Source organism: Tympanuchus pallidicinctus, unplaced genomic scaffold (assembly GCF_026119805.1).
Source record: "Tympanuchus pallidicinctus isolate F22 unplaced genomic scaffold, pur_lepc_1.0 scaffold8, whole genome shotgun sequence".
NCBI lineage: Eukaryota > Metazoa > Chordata > Aves > Galliformes > Phasianidae > Tympanuchus > Tympanuchus pallidicinctus.
Window position 1 is genome coordinate 11,414,652 of NW_026294802.1, and position 16,243 is coordinate 11,430,894.

Below are 16,243 nucleotides of genomic sequence, written 5' to 3' on the forward strand. Positions count from 1 at the left end.
CGGATGACCTATCATCAGACTTTTTTTTTGGAAGATAAGTTCAGGTACGCTTCTGTTATGGCAGCCCCCTCGCACAGGAAATTTAAAAATATTTTTGATTGCAGAGGAAAAAGAATGTAATCAAAATAGTATTTTTAAATTTATTTGTTTATTTATCTATGGCTTGTTCTCTGTGCCTTCTCTTAGCTTTCTCCTCCTTGTTTACAACTTCGAGGGAAAGACGCCAGGTTCTTTCATCCCCTGAAAGGTTTAACACAGTTTAAAGAAGCAGCTTAGGATTTTTCCTCAGTAATAACTGGCAAACAAAGCTAAATCCTTTTGCAGAACAACAAATTTAATCGGACAGGCAGCTTTGCACCAGCTTCCGCCAATCCACAGCCCACTGCGGAGGCACAGGCATCTACAGGGCCAAAGCCGTCCCTGGGGAGGCTGGCAGTGCTCCAGCCCCAGCCTGCCCAGGAGATAAAGCTTCCAGCCTGTTGGGAACAAAGAGCAAAGCCTGTGACTGTCCCATTGGTACTCACCGTTGGGAAACTATTACAGGAATGTGCAGTTCAACGAGCCTCTACACACAAGCCTCTGTTTTTTTCTCCTTGAGATAAGATTTTGTGCTATGTATTCTCAGGGCTTCCCCTGTTTTGCTGGCCAGAGGAATCCTGGCTTAACCCAGCAAATGATGGAAAGGGCCCAAAAGAGAGGACACAGGCAGGCCTTGTCATCTGGGGTTCCTGCAAACCACCTGGCAGTGCACTGGGGAAGGGCTTTTTAAGGCAGGAAGAATCACCCCTGAGGCATCTATCCACAGTGAAAGCACATAGCAGCTGGATGCTGGCTTGGGGCTGCCTGAGAGAGATGGCACCAGCAGTGTAGCTGGGATAGCCCAGAGCTCAGGGTGCACAGCCTACCCAGTCCCAGGGCTGGCTAATAGCTTGCCATGAGCTCCACAGTTGAGGTTATCAGCACATGCACCATAGAGCTTATAGCCAGAACGAACTCATCTGCCTGACCCACGGACTGGCCTCTGGTTGCAATGTCACTATGCTTAGCTCCTGAGCCCCCTCCTGTGCTGGTTCTTTTGGCATTGAATACACATAATACATCTTCAAAAGGAAAGAATAACGCCCTCCTTCCACTCAAAGGCTAAATGGAGAAAAGCTTTGTTCAAACACAAGTGCACAAAAAGGCTCCAAAGTCATTTTCTTGAAAATGGCTGGGAATACTTTCTTTCTTTGCTTCTGAGCTTTTTCTTAATCTTTTTTTTTTTTTTCTTTTTTCTTTTTTTTAATGTAAATACTTACAACAATGGCTAATTCTCAGAAAAAAATGTAAGCTATTTCTCAGTGGGATTCTGGTCTGCCCATTTCTACATTCCAAACTTTTGTCTTTAATGCTGAGGTCTTGGCTAAATTATATAGCTCCACGTTTAGCTAGGTACTCCCTTTCCAGAACTAGCCTGTTGGGACTGAGAATTATTCCTGTTAAAAGCCTAAAATAAAATAATCTCTTCCAAATGACTTATTCTTGGCTCTGGCAACTGATTGTGTATATATGCCCTAAGCTGTATTAATGTGGAAGTAATAGATCACAGAGAGCTTTTAGCATTGTATATGTTACTCACACATTAAGCCTACAAACATGACATCACTGCCCTTGTTCTGGGCTCTGGTGATGGTGTAGCCAAAAGGAGTAACTGAGAGCACACTGCATTGTTCTTCTCAGCTGCTGGGGCCATATTGACTTTGTGAATCATGCTCAGCATGCAGGGATGGTACAACCCATCATTAGTGTTACTAATGCAATGCCTTAGTCTAAGGAGGGGATGTTGCTTGCTCTAAGAAAACAGGGAAGAGCAGAAAAGTTTGGGAATGGGTCACAAACTCCTTGGCATCTCTTAGCCTGTCTGAGTTCACTCATCCGTGGCGCAGAAACAACAGTAAGGTCTTAAATTGTTACAGGGGGATTGTCTTGAGGCTTATATAAGATAACTATTATTTTTTGGTGAATCCTATTGAGATGCTTAAGCTGGCTGCAAGATGCAAAGAACTGACTTTGAATACCTTCCTTTCTTTTATCTTTGTTTGGGCTGCTCAGAGAGGTGGAGAGCTGGAAGAGGAGGATTGCTCTGCTGCCTTTCTTTCTGAATAAAAGGAGCTGAAAGAGCCTAGAGACAGACCTAATATCCGTATGTCTTCTCACTATATGTGAGAAGATTTGTATAAGAAAGCAATTATAATTTCATCATAAAAATGTGGATAATACAATTTTCAGTAAGTGTGAAAAGCTGGGACTAGCTGTGCCCATTGTAGGTGACCACCTTTAGCTTCAAGCAATTGTTTGCAGTCCCTCAAGAGGCAGAAATACAGCAAACTAGAGGGCCAGCAAAGTTTGTTTAAGAACTTATCTTTGAGCAGCCAAAAGCCAGGACTCAGTGAGGATGAAGAGCAGTTAGCAGGAACTAAAAGTATGGGGCATGCTTAGCTGGAGCCACCAAGAGGAGCAGCTAGTGGAGCCAGAACAGCTATAGAAAGCAGCAAGCTGCAAAGATCAGTCAGTGGCTCCCACTACAGCCGCAGCTCAGAAGAACTGTCTGCTTCCCAGTAGGTGAGTGGTGGGGGCCCCAAACTGTCAGCTGTGCAGAGAGTTTCCAGATCTGAGGGGAGCAATAATCTGCTGTAGTGACACTTCAGAAGACAATGAGAGATGGCTTTGGTAAGTGCCCTGTGCTATAGGAATGGGTATCTGTACTGGTTATTCTGTATATGCTCCTTTGTCCTTTTCTCATTTTTCTTTAGTGCTGTTCTGTTAAACCATTTATGATTTGTGGGCAAGGAAGCAGAGCTCTGTGAATGCTGTTTAATTTTCTCAGGTGGGGAGTCGGAACACGAAATTCTGGTTATTAGTGACCCTTAGAAACTGAACTCTGCCTCTGTCAAAGTTTGGATGAAAGAGTTCACTTCTTGCTTCCTTCATTTTTTCCCTTGGTACCACAAAAATGGGGGTTCAGTTTTTATATACAACTATAAGAGATAGATAAAGGGCCTGAACATCTAACAGTCTAGCAGTTTTTATACCTTTTTTTTTTTATACCTTTCCTAAGCAGAGTTTGAGTTCTTCTCTGCATCTGAGGCATGCTTACCATGTGTGGTATCAGTATGTGAAGGTGTGTAGGGGCCAGATATAAAATCACAGGATCACAGGGCTTAAAATGGACCTCTGGAGATCATCCAGTCCAACCCCCTGCTAAATCAGGATTCCTACAGTAGCTTACACAGGAAAGCGTCCAGGCAGGTTTTGAACATCTCCAGAGAAGGAGACTCCACAGCTTCTCTGGGCAGCTGGTTCCTGTGCTCTTCACCCTCAAGGTAAAGTTCTTTCTCATGTTTGTATGGAACTTCCACTGCTCCAGTGTGAGTCTGTTGCTCCTTGTCCTGTCACTGAGCATCATCAAGAAGATGGAGCCTTGCCCTATCCATTTGACACACCTCCATTAGAGATTAACACTGATAAGATCTTCCTTCAGCCTTCTCTTCTCCAGGCTGAACAGTCCCAGGGCTTTCAGTCTTTCCTCATCAGGGGGATGCTCCAGGCCATCTCGGTGGCCCTCCACTGGGCTCTCTCTAGATGTTCCTTGTCTTTCTTGAACTGGGGAGCCCAGACCTGAACACAGCACTCCAGATGTGGCCTCAGCAGGGCAGAGAAGAGGGGAAGATCACCTTCTTTGACCTGCTGGCTATGCTCTTTGTAATTCACCCCAGGATGCCACTGGCCTTCTGGGTCACAAGGGCACACTGCTGGCTCATGGCCAACCTGCTGCCCACCAGGACACCCAGGTCCTTCTTCGCAGAGCTCCTTTCCAGCAGGTCAGCCCATCACCTGTACTGATTCATGCGATCATTCCTCTCCAGGTGTAGAACTCTGCACTTTCCCTGGTTGAACGTCATCCTGTTCTTCTCTGCCCAACTCACTGCCTGTCTAGGTCCAACTCATAACATCTTGCTTGATTTTTATTCCATATATTCACTGTACTGTTGGATATTCATGCTGTAGGCCAGACAGTGATGTCTATTGGGAAAACACAGTGTTCTGCACACAAAGGCACAGGAATGTTTTCTCTTGGGGATACTGATCAAACAAAACCTCTGGGGGTATGGGGTACAAAGGTGGCCAGGAGATCCTGAAGAGCAAACTCAACAGCACAAGTCAAAACTCTGTAGCCTGGACTTAAGTATAGGTCAAAAGAGCCCTGATGAGATCCTGGGTAAATATCCAGCAGGAGAATCACACACCAGCACCAAGGCACTGCACTTTGTTACCTGGGCTAGCTAAAGAAATATTAGGTGAGCCATGTCCCCATGACATTGTCTTGTCCCTGGAGGATAGTGTTCTGAGTGTTTTGAGTTTTGCCTAGGAAGACTGAGGAAGGAAGTGGTTGCTGTTATGTTCCCCCTGCAAATGGGGCCAGAGGTATGCTGTGATGCCATAAATATTGCCCAGAGCCAGCAGGAAGGCTTTTTTCAGCCAGCCCATGGCCACCTGTGAAAAAGCTTCTGTTCTGATGGCCTCTCTCAGGACTGCGCTCCTAGACCAGTACAAACAGTATAAGCAGTGTAAAAATGTGTGTTACATTTGCCCTCTTTGTAGTCTTAAGACTGCTTTTAACTCTTTGCGAAGGTGAAAACAGCTTGAAATGGGCTCTAATGTATTAGGGCGCCCTTAAGCCTGAGAGACTCCTTCAGTCAGAGTCAGGATGAAGGGGGATGCAGGGGATGCAGGTACAGACTGGCCTGAGCTCGCCCTACAGCCCTCAGCTGCAAGGAAAGGTTAATGGGGGGGAAAGGGAGGAGGGGCATTTGAGCTGCAGCAGTACTGATGCTTGTGCCAAGGCTGACCAGCTCCCACTGCAAGCAGACAGCTAATCCTAGTGCTGCCCTGCCCTGCCTTGCCCTGGCTGAAGGCTGGACACACTACTGCATTCAGCCCACTCATTCACTCGCATTTTATTTGGATGGACTTGAAGCTATTCCCATGGTGTTCCATTCACATGGACTTGATCTATTGCCATGCTCCTCTATCTATGTCGGAAGAAAGTCTAGAGCAAACTCTCCTATGCCATTATGTGCCCTTTTCATTGCTACTCTGGCTGGATCTCCTTAAATAAGATTATAAGGTGTCTAGCTTACTGCATCTACAGCTTTCTGAGCTTCTCCATTCAGAACAGCATGTTCTGCTTATTTCCTACAAAGGGGAAGGCTTCATGTGCAAGATGCTGCAGAGAGCCTTTGCCCCCACCCAAAATCTTGTTTTTCAGAATGACGCACAGCCTGCTCTGCTGTTACTTAATATACAGTGAAGTCACTGCTTTCCTCTCTTTCAAACTGCTCCACCCTCAATCAGGAGGTCTGCTTCTCCACCCTTTGGCAAAACAGCTGCTTGGGGGTGGAGGTGAATTTAGTGGTGGTGTTGACCACCCCTCTTTTGGGGAAAAAAAATAATTAAATATAAGAAGTCTAGTCCTATCAGAGTGCAGTTCTGGAGCTGGAAGCAGGCCTGACAGCCTTCCTCCCTTCAGTGTTTCAGTATTTCATGTGAGCATGTCTGTGGAAAGTCATGCGTGTGAGTCTATGGGTCTAGTCTAGGGCACAAGGAAGTATGAGAGTACAGCACACCACTTGACTGTTCTTCATCTGCTATTTTCTTACCCTGGGGGGGAAGATTTCACTGAAATACCTATCCTGCTCCTTCGACAGCTGGGAAGAGGAGGCAGAGAAGTTGGTGTGTGTACGGTGTGATGTGTGGCTAGGTACTCTGCTCTGCTCAGGCTTTGCTGACAAGCAGTGAGAAATAAGAGAGATCCTCAGAGCCAGCTTCAGCTGCCTCATTTTGCCTTAACTCCATCAGCAGTGTGAATACAAGTAGCCCAGAAGCTGCCTATATACACACCAGCATCCCCTTGGGACCATCAGCCAACAAAACGTGCCTGGAACGCAATGCAGTGTAGCCACTCTTCCGTCTCACCCTTGACATGCCCTTCCCTGCATGGGAAACCCTGGTGGCTATTCTGAAAGGGTGCTTGGTGTGCAGTTTGCTGAAGACACCACAGGCAGGGGAGGGAGGTTTGGATTGTATTCTCCTTCCTTGGAGAGAAGTATGTTGACAAATGGGGCCATGGCATCATGGGGAAGGCTTTTGGAGAATGCATTCCCTCCAAGAGGTGGTATATCCCCTCAGAAACTCTGTATGTAAAGGGAGAGATCTGCAAATGTTTAGAAAAGAAAGTGTAATTGAGGAAGGAAACATAAAAAATATGTGCAGGAAACCTGCCACAGAAGGGAAGTCAAACTTTTCAACTGGTTCATGCAGAAGGCGACAACCGATGGGTACCACTCCTATATGAGGACAGAGCTAGTGGGGAACAGAGCACAAAAACTGGAGGTATGGAAAGTGAGGCAGTAGCTGATCCTGTGGTCAGGCTGGCTGGCTTTCCTGGGTTTGAAGGATTGATAGGGCCTTCACCTGCCCTAGAGAAATGTAGTTCTCTTTCTGCTTTGCTGAAACTAACAGAGGAGCTCTCTGTATATGCAGATTCTGATTGCTTCAGCCATTCCACATCAGTTCATGGCTTCTATTCCTGCTGTCACCCCTTTTCAGCCACTTCCTTGCTGAAACAGCTGTTAACTTTACTATGCTAACTCAGATGCTTCATAATTACTCACATCAAAATAACTAACTCAAAAAGAAAGCAGTAAACAGAGAAGCCAGGGGTCCCACAAGCTTTGTTATTTGTTTATGTGGAGGTAGCATCTCACTCAAAAAATAGCAACCCCTTCATGCCAGGTGCTGCACAAAAGCAGAACAATAAGTCTGTCTCCCAGAGGGAGACATATCTCAAAATCACATGAATGATTTTCATATTAGCTGAGGCAGACAGAGTGCACAGAAATAATGAGCTAATACTAGTTAATGCCAACGGTCTAGGACTTCAGCTTTGCCATTGTTACAGAGCTTGCATTCCTGGGTCAGAGAAACCATATTTTTGGGGAGGTTCAGTGGAAATGGTTTTGGGATTGTACCAAGGTCCTCCCAGGATTCCAGTTTTCTTAGTCTTCAGCCTCAAAGGAATTTACAGCTGGCTTAGGCAGAGCTGGAAGTCCCCACAGGAAGAATTTTGTTGATATTCAGTCTTTGCGGGACAGAGGGCTTGTCTGTAAAGGGCAGCACATGTATCTGGCCACATCCACTGCACCACACCCAGGGCTGCTCCAAAGTGGATAGATTTTCAAGGACTCACATGACTGTCCATCTGTCCAGGGATTATTAGGAAAACCTGTATATGGTTTACGGGAGGGAGCTCCCCACTATTCATACCTTTGGTTTGGACAGGACATACAGAATCATAAAATCACAGAATCGTTAGAGCTGGAAGGGACTTCTGGAGATCATCCCCCTGCTAAATCAGGTTCCCTAAAGTAGTTTACAAAGAAAGCATCCAGATGGGTTTTGAACATCTCCAGAGAAGGAGACTCCACAGACTCTCCAGGCAGCCTATTCTAGTGCTCTGTCACCCTCAAGGCAAAGTCCTTTCTCATATTCCAATGGAACTTCCTCTGTTCCAGTGTCTGTTGCCCCTTGTTCTGTCGCTGAGCACCACCAAGAAGATGGAGCCTTGCCCCATCCACTTGACACACCTCCATTAGATATGTAGAAGCATTGGTAAGATATCCCCTCAACCTCTCTTCTCCAGGCTGAACAGTCCCAGGGCTTTCAGTCTTTCCTCATCAAGGAGATGCTCCAGGCCCTTCACCATCTTGGTGGCCCTCCACTGGGCTCTCTCTAGAAGTTCCCTGACTTTCTTGAACCAGGGGGCCCAGACCTGGACACAGCACTCCAGATGTGGCCTCAGCAGGGCAGAGCAGAGGAGGAGGATCACCTCCCTCAACCTGCTGGCTACGCTCTTTGTAATGCATTCCGGGGTACCAAGGGCACATTACTGGCTCACGGCCAACCTGCTGCCCACCAGGACAGCCAGATCCTTCTCCACAGATCTTCCTATCCAGCAGGTCAGCCCCTAACAGCCTCTCCTTCTGAAACTGAAACAAGCTGCCAACTTTGCTCTTAAAAAATGAAGAGGATCTTCAGACATCTGTAGATCTTCCAGGAAATCTGTGGGAAGCCAGAGTCAACCTGGGATGCCCCCTGTGCCCCACATGTGTTCTGTTCAGTGCCAGACTTCTCCAAAAAGCTTAGCTGTGTTGTGTCTCTGCTGCCAGCAGTGCTGACTACAGCTGTTGGAGTCCTGCTGCATCTCTGTATAGTGGAAAATAGCTCCCTGAGTAGCATAACCTCACCTGAGAAAAACCTGTATGCATGGAAAAGTGACATTGGCAACTCAGCAGGTTGTTTTTTATGAAGACAGACCATGTCCTGCTAGCCAGCACAGAGAGCTACAGGCAGCCTTCTCCAAGATGTCCTAGTCAGTATTCTGTTTCTGGTCCAAATCAAAACCAGGGCAGTCTGCCCAATTAATAACAGAAATCTGCCCTCTGTCAGCTCAGGGACTACTGCTCTTCCGCTCTTGAGGGGAACAGTAACTAACTTCTCTTAGAGAGCTTCTCAGAGCCAAGGTCTTTTATATGAGAGACCTTCATATTCCTCACCTGACTCAAAGCCTTAAATCTATCAACTGACAATAAGGGTCCTGAGTTGATTTCTTAGCCCTGAACTTAATTTTCTTGTAGAGCCAGCTTCTCTTTCAGATACCTTAGGGGACTATATGCCTTTTTACTGTTCTCAATACCACACATATATCACTCAGAGCATATAAAGAGTAAAGCATCCTCTACAGATTTCTGTTGGTAAAGGATGGGAGATTCAGGGGAAGTAACAGACCCACTTGCTGCTCAAGTTTATGAGAAACATTGGCTGAGATGGGAGACATCATCTCAAACCTTTTAACTTGCTTCTGCATCCTGTGGTGCTTCTGGTCATCAGATTCATCAGAAGCTGTAGGGCAAATGTGGTGAACCATAAAACACTGGCAGCACATCAGCACAGGAGTGTAAAACAGGTACAGCTCAGACTTCTGTTAACATCACACACGTACAGTATGAATACCACATACAGCAAGCTTGTTAATCCCTGGCACCACAGCTTTATTGTCACAGTGTTCATTTTGAACCCTCCCTTATGTGTACTCTGTGCCCTTTTGCAGGGACTTACTCTGACTGTTGCATCTGAGTACAGTACTTGGGACAGTGTGGTTTTGGTTTTCCTGGAGAAGAGCCTGTAAGTAATAAATGTTTATCTGTCATAGTCTGCATAGGAAAGGCCATGGGATGTCCATGGGATGATAACATCTTTGGTGGTTACCATAAAAATTTCAAGAGTATGTCATTCTTCTCATACACTTCTTTAAAAAAAAACCACAAACTTGGTATGCTAAGAACTTCTAATATGAATATATCTCCCTTATTTGGAAAAAAACAAATTGTGCTTCCAATTTCCTGATCCCACTTCATTTTTGATATTTGACCTGCAGATTAGAGGTTTTCACGTCATCTGTCAGCCCACAGAGAGTATCCCAAGGTTCACTGTGTGTGAGAGATAGGAAAGGGACATTAGGAACAGGACAACCACAAATAGCTAAAATTAACTCTGAGAACTGGAGTGCTTAAGTCTCAAAGGAACACTAGTCAAAGAAAGAAAATGGTTATTTGCTGAACTCCCACTTATTCTGCTGCCTCTCAGGACTTCTGGCTCATATCCCTGTTATTTTAGAGGATTTCCCCCACCCTTTCCCTCTCCACTGGCCATCGTTTTCCTCTTTTGTAAATTCAGTGCAGTGTGACATGGGATTCCTGCTCCAGCAGTAAGTTGCTGACTGGAAACAGGAAATGGGGGGCCTATTTGGAGCTCAGCCCCTATGATAACATGAACATCACACCCACGTGCAGACAGGGACGCTTCTCACATATGGCAATGGTTAGCAGCTCCCCCTTTTTCTCCTCTACTCTCTTCCCTGAAAGGGCTACAAAGCCCTCGAGGGGTCTTATATTGAGCTGGAAGCAGTCTTTAGAAAGCGTGGCTGTGTGAAGCCTCAGTTATCATAGCACATGATTTCTTGCATAATTCTTTTAGATTCTCTGAGGCCAGTAAATCGGAGACTGTAAATCTCCACATGACCAGAGCATATGGCCTTTGAATAAGACATGGAGTGAATTACAGAGTGAGCCTATCTTCTGCAGAATCTGATTAAAGGAATCCTTTGAGAACTTTCCCTTCCATGCCATAGGCATGCCTTTACTGCTGCCCCCCTCCTCCTTCCCACCAATGCCTGATGGAATAAGAGTTTTACAGCACCAGCTTCTCCCTCTTTCACTTATTCTCGGAAGACTTTTCTCAAAATAAAACTGAATGGCTATGTCTGCCTTCAGACTATAGTTTCAATGAAGTAAAAACTATTTAATCGCATTGATATTTGTGGAAACACCTTAGGGAAGTTGAAGATATCATCTAATTTGAGGAGCTAGGTTCTGTCTCTGCAGTAAGGAGAAGGAAAAGCTCTTGCATTTACTGGGAATAAGATTTTACTTCCTTCAGCCAACTCTCTGTGGTGCTATTTGCTTACAGCCGTGCTGTAAGCTAATGCTATACTAGCCCCCTTAGGCTAAGTCACAATTATATATGATTTTCAGTGTGAAGATTTATTCCGGATAGGGCAAGCAATTTCAAATGAAGTAAAAATTTCCCTTTCTAGCCTGTTCCTTCCTCCTCTGTGAGGCAGGTCTGTGCTTTTTTTGATGCTGCAATAGATAATTTTATCAGAATAGTGAGAGAGAATTGCAACACCTTTGGAAGATATCCCTATAGCTATGCTGTGAGCTACGGGATATCAGATTAGTGCCTTGTATTCTGACTGTAGTAAGGATTTATCTGCACTAGTAAGACCTCCAATCCCTCCTTCCCCTTTCCACTCACCAAGGTGGTGGTTCTGCTGAACTTGAACTAGAGCAGGATTTCAGTTAAAGAATGCTTGGTTGAAATCTATGTAACATGAAGACACAGCTTAAATGAAAAAGCCTAAAATGCTTGTCAATCTAATTTTCATACTTTCTAGTGCTAGGAGAAGATTGATAGAGAGCCACTTCTCTTTTGGTAGAGCTCTGTTGTTATAGCTCAGACTGCTTTTTTCTGTGGGTTATCCTATGAGTAGATCTCTCTACAGATCCCCCTGTGCATTGCAAAACTTTACACTGAGAGCCCTTTCTTCTCAGTCCTCAGCTGGGTGTCTAGGGAGAGCTTTATGCATTGCTTCAAACCACCACTACAGACACTGGGAGAAGGGAAGAATGGGAGCTGCACTGTGGGGCACTAGGGAGGATGGGAGGAAAGGAGAGGAGAGATGAGGACAGAGGTGACATCTGCAACTACCAAAAATTCAGTATCTCTCCAGCCTTGTAGCACTTCTGATGAACCACTGCTCTGGAGCAGCCCAGGCTTCCACAACCAGGTACTTGGTTTAACACTGCACTTCTGGTCAACACTCTGAGTACGGTTTGGTGGAGCAGATGTACAGAGACGTATTTTCTTGCTCAGGGCACATATTCAAGCTGTGGTACCCTCACAGCTTTGGCCCTGCTGTGGAGTCTATACATGAATTCAACACCTTCCTGCTTCATTCCCAGGCTGGATGTGGCTCTGGGCAGCCTGGTCTGGTGGTTGGCGACCCTGCCGATAGCGCGGGGGTTGAAACTGGGTGATCACTGTGGTCCTTTTCAACCCAGGCCATTCTATGATTCTATGATTCCTGCCAGCTCTGGGCGGTTGTCACTGCTTCTGATATGCATTTGAAGTCCTTTCTGGGCAGTACCAGTGGGGTGAAAGAACATTCGTCCATACTATGTGCTTCCCATTCAAAGAGCACTCCGCACCCAGTGTGCTACTTGTTGCTCTTGCTACAAACTGAGTTAAAATTAGGAGTTGAACTCTGCAAGTATAGAACACTGTTTCTTTCAGCTTTTGCTAGTAAAGCAAGATATTGTAGTCCTAGTTCCGTGATTCCTGGTAAAGGTACTTTCGTTCAGTGCGAAGGAAAAACAGAGGAAGTTTGCTCTGTTCCTCTTTCTTGGCTTCACCTCCAGTTGTGCTGCATCTGGTTACAGATTAACTCTTACTGCACAATGCCCATTATCAGTCACAATGAAAAAACTAAGGTGCTTTCCTGCATAAACAGAGGAAGGCACAACTGAGGGATTGCTCAAGCCCTTTGCATAAAGGGGAATGAGGATGGTAGACTTCTCTTGCTTTCTTCACTGGAGAAAGAATACTGTTTTCACACTGCGCTAAATCAAACACTGATCTTTTCACTGCCAGCATTAATACATGAGGTGTGGAACTCACACTGCAGATCTGAAAGGGTCCTTTGATGAGTGCGTTATTCGTCACTCAGGAAGAGTAAGACAATAAACAAATGACAGAATCCTCGTCATTCCCGGCTGCAGACCTACCATCTCCTCTTTTGTCTCACACTGCGTGCCAAGATTTATGGAGAAAAATTCCAGAACAGTGAGGAAACAGAAGTGCTGCCTTTTGCTCTATAGAAGAAATAGGTCTGTCCTTGAAATTTCACATCAGAAATCCCCAGCTTCTTGTGCCTTGGACAGTGAGTCTGTGTGGGAGAGATATGTTGTAAGTGAAGCTGTTGCTTACAGTTACAATACATTGGTAATTTGGGAATACAGGAACAAAAGCACTGAAAAAGTCAATTTGGATTTTAGAAAGTCCTACCCTGAGGCAATCGTCCATTGGGACCTACACACAGCAGAACTCACTTTTGACGAGCATGTGGTGACATTCACAAACAGGAATCGCTGACTTTGATCCCTGCTGGGACACTGTCCCATCATTAGAGACCATCCTTGTAACTAACACCTTTGTTTGCAACTTCAAGTAAGAAACTAGGAACAGCTGGACTATGGAGATGAAGTGATTTGGCTTATTTTTGTGGGAAGTGTTTGCAGGTTATGCAAGAGAGCAAAAGACAGTAAACTTTTCCTGCAGCTGCACCTGTTATGCAGGTAAAGAGGAGGCCCTTCTTTCAGATCCAACAACCTGACAGTGTCTCCTGGCTCATTAATGTAACAAAAAGAGGAATGTCAGCTCCCAGGCACTCAACATTCTGCTTTTCATGCATGCAGTGATTTCAGAGAATTTCAACATGCTTTAGAACCAGTGGCACATCCAACAGACTGGCTGGCCTACTGTGTGTGGAGGGACCGCAGCTCTGTTAGCCTCAGCTGGCACTCAGGGTTATGTACAAGATACGGGGCCATTGCCTCCTGATGGGATCTTTCTCCGTCTCCTAACTTAACACAGTGTTGTGGAGACCACTGTATCATACACAGTGTCTCTGATGTGTAGGAAAAGGGGAGAAAGACTACGCTGGGTGAGGAGGGAGTTCAGTAGGTGTCCTCAGAAGGCTGGTGAGAGGCAGAGAGGGAAGGGGAGAAGGATCTTGATGCTCAGCATGACAAAAATCTTCAGTCTAGTCACATCCCGTCCCAATAGAGACTGGGCTCAGCTCCTTTATTTCTCCACGGCTGTTCATCCCTGCCAGCAGCCAGGTCAACTCTTGAGAGAAGATGAGCGATGTCGTGGCTTTCCCCCATGTCACTTCCCAAGGGGACTGAAAAGCAACAAGATTTTCCCTTATACATTCCTGGAGGCATTCAAGGCCAAGCTGGATGTGGCTCTGGGCAGCCTGGTCTGGTGGTTGGTGACCCTGCAACATAGCAGCGGGGTTGAAACTCAATGATCATTGTGGTCCTTTTCAACCCAGGCCATTCTATGATTCTAGGATTATCTCTGTCAAGCAGCACAAGAATGGGGGTTGTGAGCAGAGGGGCTTGCCTGTCTGCCTTGCTCACACTGGGGAGTTATTTGGCCCTCCACAAATACATCCAGCAAGTGCAGTGGCCAGTACCCTCCCTCATGGAAATGTACAGCACATTGGAGGGGGCAGATGAGTACTTGACATTACACTGACTGATAAGGTTGTGGAAGTGCTGTTCCATTCTTGAAGTTGGACAGGCTACAGTTAAGGAAAGCAGTGGGATCTCTGACATTCACACAAACCTTCAGGCTCTCATTTCACTGAAAGGAAAGCTTGCTCCATAGGTATTCATGCAACTGTGAAGGGACCAGATGTTGCTGTTTTTCTGTGTCTATACCTTCCTCCTCCAGCTCCTCTCCTAGCCCTCTACAGATACTGTCTTCTTCGAGTTACACTGATAGAAATGTCAAACCTTGATTGCAGTCACAAATCTACAGCTCATGAACTCCGCTGGCCACAATGCCACAGAGCTGCCTTAAAGCTCTCTTAAAAATGTGAGGCATTTCAGTCATTTTAATTACTGTGCATTGCATAAGCCAGAGAACTGTTCATACAAAGGAACAACTGAAAAGTGATTTTCAGTCGCTCTCCCTCTCCTCTCAGTGCCAGCCTCCAAAGCTCTGTGAACACCAGCTCTTATTACCATTTGAAGCACCTCATCTATTTGAAATCTCTTTGTTCAGTCACTTAAAGCTATTGATGCTGTTTCGAAGGGGTTTAAAAGCAAAACAAAACTTCAATTTGGGAATAGCTACAGCAGCATGAAAGCAAAGCAAGAAAAATGGAAGAACATTTTATAAACAAAAATGAGAGAAAATTAATTGCTTTGGAATGAGGCATAGGCAGGTAGAGCCAAGCAAATCACATCCCGTTCCCCGCCCCCGACTCTGTCAGACCATCTAATCACAGCCTCCTGGCTTGAACCCTGCATGGTACTGAGCCCTTTGGCCTGAATCCAGAAATGCACTTAAGCTTATATTTAACTTTGTGCATGTAAACGGTCCTGTTGACTTCAGTGGACCTTCTCGTGTGCTTAAAGTTGAACACGTGCCTTAGTGTTTTTCTGGATTGGGGCCAAAGTGCGGAGTCATGTGCATGAAACATTTTCAACTCGATAAGGCTGTCAGAAGATATTTCCTGGTCACCTTTCTGCAGCTGATGCCACATCACAGCGTGATGGGAGGATCCCCACATTACTGAGAGGGTGATTTCATATTCAACAGTGCCTTATAATGCGATGCCGTTGGTGGCACACAGTGCCTGTGTTCTGCTCACAGACTGGCTGATCTCTGCAAGCGCAATCTGCGAAGGATCCATGAGAATTAAACACAACATAGAACGGTTAGAGCTGATCGAAGTTTAATGGTGTATCTCTAATTAAAAGCTTGGGAATGGGATAGTGTTACCTTCATCTGGCTTGCAGACAGGAAGGTGACATAATTCCTCTGCAACCTCAGAGAAAGAGATCAAATAAAAAATTTCATACGTATAAACAGAATCAAAGACATTTTTGAAGAAAGAGCCGTCTTGTTTTAAGTAGCAGATGAAGTCCGTTGATACAACAGTTATTAACAGAGAAGGTTTTTTTTCCAACCTCTTTTGCACACAAATTATGGTAAATATTGTTGCTCGGCATCTAACTCTGCCTTGCTGCTCTGTTCAACTTCCGCAACAAATATGATAATTGAAAAAAAAGAAGTCTTCTCAAAGGAAAGTGTCAGAAAAAAAATACAACCCACAAAACAACAGACATTCTGAAAAAGATAATGAGGAAATAAGAGCATCTTTTGTTAATGCAATGTGTGGCCATTTCAGTAGGGTTGCCCACGACATATCAAGGCCTTTGACACGGTTCCCTCCCACATCCTTATCTCTGAATTGCAAAGATACAGATTTGAAGGGTGGACTATTTGGAGGATAAGGAATTGGTTGGAGAGTTGCAGCCAGAGGGTTGTGGTCAATGGCTCTATGTTCGAGCTGGGGTAAAGCAGTGTCCCACAGAGTTTTGTCTGGGGACTGGTATTCTTTAATATCCTCATCAGTGATGCAGATGATGGGATCAAGTGCACCCTCAGCAGGTTTGCTAATGACACCAAGCTGTATGGTACAGTTGATAGGGCAGAAGGAAGGGATGCCATCCAGAAGGACCTTGACAAATTTAAAAGTGGGTCCATGCAAGCCTAATAAGGTTCAACATAGAAAGTGCAAAGTTTTGCACTTGGGTCAAAGTAATCCCAGATAATGTATACAGACTGGGGGAAGAATTCCTTGAAAGTAGCCCTGCCAAGAAGGACTCAGGAGTCCTGGTAGATGAAAAACAAAACATGAGCCAAAAACAAAACATGATGAAAAACA

At 45.3% G+C, this 16,243-nt stretch overlaps 1 protein-coding gene and 1 long non-coding RNA gene across 2 annotated transcripts in view; one reads left to right on the plus strand and one right to left on the minus strand.

Annotated features, from left to right (window-relative positions):
- Positions 1-16,243, minus strand: part of SYN3 (synapsin III) — a 199,626-nt gene that overhangs the window by 73,555 nt on the left and 109,828 nt on the right. The gene's annotated exons all lie outside the window — the stretch shown is intronic.
- Positions 1-16,243, plus strand: part of LOC128073825 (uncharacterized) — a 54,116-nt gene that overhangs the window by 34,274 nt on the left and 3,599 nt on the right. Inside the window, exon 3 of the long non-coding RNA XR_008202899.1 lies at positions 9,209-9,282. This is a non-coding gene — a long non-coding RNA (uncharacterized LOC128073825). The remainder of the gene's footprint in view (positions 1-9,208; positions 9,283-16,243) is intronic.